Source organism: Heteronotia binoei, chromosome 3, assembly GCF_032191835.1.
Source record: "Heteronotia binoei isolate CCM8104 ecotype False Entrance Well chromosome 3, APGP_CSIRO_Hbin_v1, whole genome shotgun sequence".
Lineage (NCBI taxonomy): Eukaryota > Metazoa > Chordata > Lepidosauria > Squamata > Gekkonidae > Heteronotia > Heteronotia binoei.
In genome coordinates, this window is record NC_083225.1 from 13,327,652 (window position 1) to 13,336,583 (window position 8,932).

General features: G+C 46.1%; 1 non-coding gene across 1 annotated transcript; it reads left to right on the forward strand.

Annotated features, from left to right (window-relative positions):
- The first annotated feature begins 8,148 nt into the window (after positions 1–8,148).
- Positions 8,149–8,219, forward strand: TRNAP-AGG (transfer RNA proline (anticodon AGG)). The gene has a single exon. It is a non-coding gene; the product is annotated as a tRNA-Pro (tRNA).
- Positions 8,220–8,932: the final 713 nt, after the last annotated feature.

Here is an 8,932-nt window from a genome sequence, read left to right on the forward strand (position 1 = left end):
GGTAATCCATGCTACGGTCACCTCAAGAATAGATCACTGTAATGCTCTCTACATGGTGCTACCCTTGACGCTAACCCGGAGACTACAGCTAGTGCAGAATGCTGCGGCACGGCTGTTAATGAGGCTGCCGCGATGGGAGTACATTCAGCCAGTGCTGAAAGAGCTGCACTGGCTACCTGTTGTGTTCCGAGTTTGCTTCAAGGTGTTGGTATTGACCTTTAAAGCCCTTTATGGTCAGGGACCTGCCTATCTACGGGACCGCCTTTCTCCATATATCCCCCAGAGAGCACTGCGTTCAGGGGCAAAAAACTTACTGTCCGCCCCCGGTCCAAAAGAAGCCAGGTTATGTGTGACAAGATCTAGGGCTTTTTCGGTGGCAGCACCAGAACTTTGGAACACCCTTCCGGAGACCATAAGGGCCCTGCGGGATCTGTCTGCGTTCCGCAGGGCCTGTAAGACCGAATTGTTCAAGCAGGCCTTCGATGCTTAACTGAAAGAGGGCTGCCACCGGACATCACATAGAATGCTGGTGATCGCTGTTCGAAAATTCAGTGCCGCCTATATTGTACTGATGCAGCACCACAGAATGGTTTTTAACAATCGAAATATGTAAATTATGGTTCTATATGTTTTATTGGTTTAATTGAATTGACATGATGTTGTGAGCCACCCTGAGTCTGCTTGCAGAGAGGGCGGGATATAAGTCGAAATAAATAAATGAATGAATGAATGAATGAATGAATGAATGAATGAATGAATGAATGAATGAATGAAACCTCTTAATCCCCAGGCCAAAGGATGATCAGCTGTCTACCACCAGGGAAAGATCCTTTTCGGTGGCAGCCCCTACCCTCTGGAAAACATCAGGGCCCTGCGGGACTTGCCACAATTTTGCAAGACATAACTGTTTAAACAGGCTTTTAACATCTAATGGAGGCATCCATACTTCACCGCTCCACAGCATTAATATCTTAACACAACCCAAACAGAAATGCAAGGTGCTCAATAACATCCAACAACGTGACAGTAAACGGCGCTAATCAAGAATTAATAATAACGCCATCCAAGGATTAAAACTGCATACTTTTGAGACATTTTAATAACTTATTGTGATTTTATTGTAATAATTAATTTTTTGTCGTTAGCCGCCCTGAGCCCCTCAGGGGAGGGTGGGATACAAATATAATAAAATAAATAAATATTTTTTGGCAGCAGGAACTCTGCTTATTAGGCCACACACCCCTGATGTAGCCAGTCCTCTTGGAGATTACAGCAGGCCCTGAACTAAGGAGCCCTGTAAGCTCTTGGAGGATTGGCTACATCAGGGGTGCGTGGCCTAACATGCAAAGGAGTTCCTGCTACAAAAAAAAGCCAGGAAGATGCCATGTCATGAACACATGGCAAAGTACAACAGTGTTATGCTAGGATGGATGACTTTTTCTGGGCAATCTGAGAGCAAGTTACAATTAGCCAGCACTGAAGCGCCTATTTCATAGAGCCTCAGAAATGTTAAAAATGTGCAACCGCAAACTTGCCACTGGGTGGAACTATTGCTTCATCCCAGATCCTTGCTATCAAAAAAAAAAAAAAATTCTTGCTTTAAAACAGGGAGACCATTTCCAAAGATGATTTTCACAGCTGGCTCTTCATCGAAGGCCAATTTTATTAAGTGGTGTGTTTGCTAAATAACCAGAAACCTTAAGCAACCAGTTCTTGTTTGATTTTCTCAAGCTACTTTGATTTTTTTCCCCTCATCTAGTACATATCAACGAGTTCACAAATTTAAGTAACTCAAAAGCTGAAAGAGACCTGAAGCTACATTAATATAATCCACTGCCATAATATTGATCTACAAGGCACTGAAATGTATACCATGGTATGATTCTCACAGCCGTTGACCAGCAATACAAGACAGCAAGGGAAGATTCAGGACAGGACTAATGCTCTCGGGATATTTGTGCCTTCATGGTTTAGCGATTTCTGGGGACAAATAAGATAGCCAGAGCACATAAAGGAAAACCAACAAGTTCATAAGTGAAAGCACGAAGCTGGCTTTGTACTTCCTTTCTAAAACAAGTCAAGGTATGTGCCTTCTTGGAACATCTTTTGGAAGGATGTTCAAAAGAACTTTCAAAAGATTTGCAAAAGCATCAGTCCTATAACCAAGAAGAAGAGCCAGTAATCCTACCAGAGGGACGCAGAGGTTGGCCACTGGGGCACAATCCACGTATGGGTCCATAGAGGACTTTTTTGTAGCAGGAACTCCTTTGCATTTTAGGCCACACACCCCTGATGACGCCAATCCTCCTGGAGCTTATAGTAGGCCCTGTAAGAAGAGCCCTGTAAGCTCTTGGGGGATTGGCTACATCAGGGGTGTGTGGCCTAATATGCAAACAAGTTCCTGCTACAAAAAAAGCTGTGGGTGCATACAGAGAAAATGTGAATGGTTTGAGACAGTTTTCTTTCCATTTTACCCTTCTGGACTTTAATTTCTTTACAAAATTGTCTCTTTGGCTTCTGAACAGCTGAATCCAGTGAGAAACTCTGGAACACATACAGGTTCACACATGCCAATACAGTGCAAATTCAGTCCCCTACCTGTTCTACGGGAGGGGTGGGTAAAAAATTGAATAAAATAAAAATAAAATAAAGACCACTTAGATGCAACAATTTGCAGGGGAAAAGGCAGGGAAAAGAAAGATACGGAAAGCCGCAGCTTTCAACAGCCGTTTCACACAATGGCCAAAGTTTTGGGGAGAAGATGGAAATGGAATGTAAAAAGCAAATGATGCAACCAGTGCCTACAATTCCTGAGTTGTCAGCGCTTCCTTAATGCACTAGCACAAGTCTATACACACAGCCAGGCTGTATATCTGATCAAGCAACACAACCAACGTGGTCCAACAATTCACGTGATGGGGCTTCCCATCAATCACTCCCAGCATCTCAGCGGGCGTTGCAATATACACTTCATGCCCTCAACCGGTTCCACCTCAACTGTGTTGGGGCAGCTGCGCTCCAAAGAAGCAGTGTGCACCATGACAGGTGGATGACGAGTAACGTTCCCTCTACGCTGTGGAGTCTTGGGAGCAAAAAATCCACTTCATGAGTTACTGGCATTAAAGTTGTGAGCAAGCAATTTGGCTGCTGCGTAAAATAGTCCGCTCGGGGGCAATCTTTCCTGAGCTAAGACAACAATGTGCGATCTGGAGGCTAAAAACCCATGACCTAGCTCACACTAGCTCAAGGTAGAGGGAACACTGGCTCAAGCAAACTGCCAAGAGGTGCAGACACTCAGGACAGTTATCAAGGCTACTCTTCTGGTTCCCAAACTCTCGTAAGAGCTTATGAGAACATGCAGCTTACCATGTTTAGACGGAAAAGAGATGGGAGGTAGATGAAATCATACCGTGCCTCTTGCTGTAGATAGGAAATAGATGGGAGCAAAGAGGGCAATGACAAAACAGTGCGAAAGAGCAGACTGAAGGGGCCCCCAGCAACCAAAACATTCAAGCCCGCTAACCAAAGGGAAGGAGACGATGACTACAACCAATGAAGTGGTGCTATGGGCAGCAGCTCTTCAGCACCACCACCATCACCCATCCTATCCAACGCTCTGTTAACTTCCCCAGCTTATACCAGGCATCTGTTCCATGCTGCCATCTTGGGAAAGATAAGGGAGAAAGCAGCCTGCCCAAGGGCAGTAAAGGCAGTAAGAATAGTAACGACTTCAAGGAAGAGGTACATTTGGCTATCAAGGAGGTCCATGGACGCAGAGCGAAGAGCAGGCTTCAAAGCAGGGGAAGGAGCAAAAGGTTTGCTCCTCTTTGCAATTGGGAAGGTCCCAGACACCCATCTTGTTCTGATACCATCTGAGCAGAGAATCTCGTTCCATGCCTGACAGATACTTCTAAGAAGGCATTTTTTTTTTAGCAGGAACTCCTTTGCATATCAGGCCACAACCCCCTGCTGCAGCCAATCCTCCTGGAGCTTACAGTAGGCCCTGTAAGCTGTTGGAAGATTGGCTACATCAGGGGTGTGTGGCCTAATATGCAAAAGAGTTCCTGTTACAAAAATAGGCCCTGCTTCTATGAGACTCAGAGAGCAGCTGGTCTCTTTCTGAAGCGCCGGCTGTTATGTGCCCAGTTCTACTGATGACTTTCTTACGCAGTGCAATAAAAAGGAGTCATATTTACCCACTGCAAAACCCCCAGCATTCCAGTCTTGAGACACATGTGTGACCTGATCACGTCTCGTAATTTTGAAGCTTGGTCAACTTAATTCCAAGCAAGGTTCCTTGTAGCTCATGTAACTGTCCATGCCTTGGCAGAAAACCAAAACCCTAGGAAAAGGGGTACTCTTCCACCAAGGAAGTGGTCCTGCCCGCCAAATGGGCCACAACCATCCTATGCAGCCTTTTGCTTAAGTAGCTGGTGCCAGTGGAAATACCAAGCGAAGGATCATCGTGCGTGCATTCAAGACAGAGAGAGAAATACCATCATATGCCCTGACCTGGATAGCTCAGGCTACCCCGATTTTATCAGATCTTGGAAGCTAAGCCGGGTCAGCCGTAGTTAGTATTTGGATGGGAGACCACCACGGAAGTCCAGGGTTGCTACACAGAGGGAGGCAACAGCAACAGCAACCCACCTCTGAATGCCACTTGCCTGAAAACCCCATGAGGAGTCACTGTAAGTCGCCTGCAACTCAACGGCACTTTCCATCACTTTCCTATAGCTCTATTTGGGGAGAGATGGTGGCTCAGTGGTAGAGTATCTGCTTGGTAAGCAGAAGGTCCCAGGTTCAATCCCCGACATCTCCAACTAAAAAGGGTCCAGGCAAGTAGGCGTGAAAAACCTCAGCTGGAGACCCTGGAGAGCCACTGCTGGTCAGGGGAGGGACAGTGGCTCTGTGGTAGAGTATCTGCTTGGTAAGCAGAAGGTCCCAGGTTCAATCCCCGGCATCTCCAACTAAAAAGGGTCCAGGCAAGTAGGTGTGAAAATCCTCAGCTGGAGACCCTGGAGAGCCGCTGCCAGTCTGAGTAGACAATACTGACTTTGATGGACTGAGGGTCTGATTCAGTATAAGGCAGCTTCATATGTTCGTATCATCAGAAGGCGAGGAACGTACAGGAAAGAAGACTTTTCCCTCACAGACCCAGATACGAAGGCAATATACCATGCCATATTTATATCACCTAGAAAACCATGAATACAGAAGAATTTTCTCCCTTATGAGGTGGGACGCCCTCCCTTTGGCAGTCACAAAGAGTAGATACAGGAAAATCCCCTATGAAGCTTGTATATGCCCTTGCTGTAATGAGGGCATAGAGTCATTAGTTCATGTCTTTTAGGAATGCAAGGTGTATACTAAGCATAGGGAAATCCTCCTGCCTTCCATGATTACTCCCCTTACCAGAAGTAAAAAAATATAGAAGAAGTCGACTGCAGATTTATACTCCGCCCTTCTCTCTGAATCAGAGACTCAGAGCGGCTTACAATCTCCTATATCTTTTCCCCCCACAACAGACACCCTGTGAAGAGGGTGGCAGCTGCCCTTTCAAGGACAACTTCATGCAATAGCTATGGCTAACCCAAGTCTATTCCAGCAGGTGAAGGAGTGGGGAATCAAACCCGGTTCTCCCATATAAGAGTCCGCACACTTAACCGCTACACCAGACTGGCTTTCTATACCAACTTAAAGAACTTCTGGAGGGCAAATATCCTGCAGTTAATCTTAAAATAGCTAAATTTGGTTGGTTTGCCTTTAGAACAACAAAACTATTAGTAGCTTAAAATGCCAGAGCACATTTATCTTAATGCCCATTTCTGTATATTTATGAATTTTAATAGTATCGTAATACTTTTATTATGTTTTTACAGATAGTTCTTATGGATATCTACAGACATTCTTTTTGTTCAGGATGCTGGCTTTTGCCGTAAATAAAACCGATGGACTGAAAATTGACGGATGCACAACTTGAGTAAGATGTGTGCAAAGTTTAGTCCTTAGTCAACTCTTGATCCAAACGCAAAGCGCTCTCCTAAGTCTTCGACTGACTACTAACCTAAACCAGCAAGGAAGTCACACGTCAGACAAAACGGAACAGCCGAGGGTGTCATGGCTTAATTACCATCAACTATAATATAGCTGGAAACTAATCTGCACTATTTAAAATGATGTACCCTTTCAAAAATCACCATCGCAAGACTGCTGCAACGTTTCTGTAGCAGCATTTCAAGGCCGCTTCATCGCCGGGCAAGTGGAGAAAGGAGGGAGAGAAGGCTTTGTATCGATAGGTTCTTCTCCAATCAATCTCCATTTCTAGACATTATGCAGAAAATGAACTCCATATTGCCCCGCAGGCATGTGATAAAACGGGCCAGTGAACAATTCTCTCATCAGGCTTCCAAAAAGTGGCCGGGAATATAAATTGTCAGCGCTGCCCATAAAATACAGATTTCAGTCCTGCGACGGAGGGTGAAGCAAAGCGAGAGCAGATAAGTCATGCTGGAGCAGATGCGAAGTGGCAGCCCTGCAAGGAAAGGCAACCTGAAGTGTTATCTCATCCACATCACTTTTGCTTTTCCCCCTTTGGCACTCTGAACCCCATAAGGAGGAGGAGCAACTGTTTCAACCAACTTCACTTTTTACCGTTATCTTCCTTTTTTATTTTTTTTATTTTGCATGCAGAGCCTCTAACTGCCAGCATAGCTTTTTGGGGTCAAAGAAGGGATGCTGAGGAAAAGTCAAAGTGGGGAATTATCTACTTCCGGTAAGCTGGCGAACACAACACGGCATGCAAGCAAGCTCTGTTTACTTTTTAAATTCTCATTCTTTATGCCAAGCTTTCTGAGCCCGTGGGTGCCTTTTGGCATTCTGCCACAGGAGGCGGCGCCAAACACAAAATGGCTGCTGCGGGAGGAGGAGCCAACCCCAAAGGGAGTTTTGGGTTACGCATAACTAACTGCAACATTTCAGGCGGAATATCTGTTTAACGGGGTGACTTTTTAAATGAACCATTTTCCTCAATACACACAGTTTATCTTCAGTCACACAGCGGCGACCCTGAAGCTGTGGTAGGAGCTGCAGCCAATCAGATGTCCAAAGGCCAGTCAGAAACTCCACTGGACCAAATCCCCATCTGGCCCCGCCTACTTTCTAAAAAGACTTGGCAAGCAGCATGGTGTCCACGGGCCCCACACCGGGGATCCAACCTTTATGCGCGACATATACAAACACACACTGGTACATATCCACAGCAGGATTTTTGACTTTTCTTTGGGGCAAACTCCAGGGCTTTTTTTTTTTTTCCTTGTAGAAAAAGCCCCGCAAGAACTCATTTGCATATCAGGCCACACCCCCTGCCGCCAAGCCATCCGGAGCTGCGTTCCTGCTCAAAAACAAAGGCCCCGCCAGGTACAAACTTTTACAAAGTAGCCTCAGTTTCAAAAACAGGGCAAGGGTCTCTCTTTACTGAACAACGAAAACGTAGACTACGCAGGACCAGCGTTCCCTCCGCGCTGAGTTAGCGTGAGCTAGCTCACAGATTTTTAGGCTCCAGCTCACACATTTTTTGTCTCAGCTCAGGAAGGATGACCCCAGAGCACACTCATGGATGCAGCAGCTCGCCACTTTAATGCCCAGTGGCTCACAAAGTACAATTTTTTGCTCACAAGACTCTGCAGCTTAGAGGGAACACTGCACAAGACTGTTTCAGAGTGACGACTCGGAATGCTTGGGCATTAGGGGGCACTACATCACTCTAAGGGCATGCAGGTGTTGTCTCCTTGAATGGGATGCCTCTCTTGGTCTTGACCTGGGAGCCGCCCTCAGACCCCTCCTCTCACCCACTGCATATGGCCTTCCATAGAGACAATGCTCTCATAAGGGGACGGTGGCTCAGTGGTAGAGCATCTGCTTAGGAAGCAGAAGGTCCCAGGTTCAATCCCCGGCATCTCCAAAAAAGGGTCCAGGCAAATAGGTGTGAAAAACCTCAGCTTGAGACCCTGGAGAGCCGCTGCCAGTCTGAGTAGACAAGGCTGACTTTGATGGACCAAAGGTCTGATTCAGTATAAGGCAGCTTCATATGTTCATCCTCTATATGACAGCCCTTCAAGTACTTGAAGATGGTGAAGTTTGGGGGAGGGAGGGTGGCTCAGTGGTAGAGCATCTGCTTAGGAAGCAGAAGGTCCCAGGTTCAATCCCTGGCATCTCCAAAAAAGGGTCCAGGCAAATAGGTGCGAAAAACCTCAGCTTGAGACCCTGGAGAGCAGCTGCCAGTCTGAGAAGACAATACTGACTTTGATGGACCAAAGGTCTGATTCAGTATAAGGCAGCTTCATATGTTCACGTTCATACTCCCCCCCCCCCAACACACACACGATGCCAGACAAGCTGGCCACTTGTGATGGGGAAAGAACTCTTTAGATTGGGTTTCTCTCTCTTTCGACTGCAACCTGAATGTGAACTGGATCTACTCTAACGTAGGAAGAACACGGTGGGCAGCCGTGTTGGCCTGAAGCAATAGAACAAAGCAGTAGACAAGTGCACCTTTAAGACCAACTAAGTTTTATTCAGAATGCACGCTTTCGTATGCTCTTAAGCAGACTTCATCAGACAAAATGGGAATGGAAGCAGCAATTCTTTATATAAGTGGGCAGTGTAGAATCTTAAGAGCATATGAAAGCTCATATTCTGAATAAAACTTAGTTGTTCTTAAAGGTGCACTTGTCTACTGCTCTGTTCTATAGGAAGAACACTGCAGATTTATACTCCGCCCTTCTCTCTGAATCAGAGCCTCGGAGCAGCTTACAATCTCCTATATCGTCTTCCCCCTCAACAGACACTCTGTGAGGTGGGTGGGGCTGAGAGGACTCTCACAGCAGCTGTCCTTTCAAGGACAACTCCTACGACAACTATGGCTAACCCA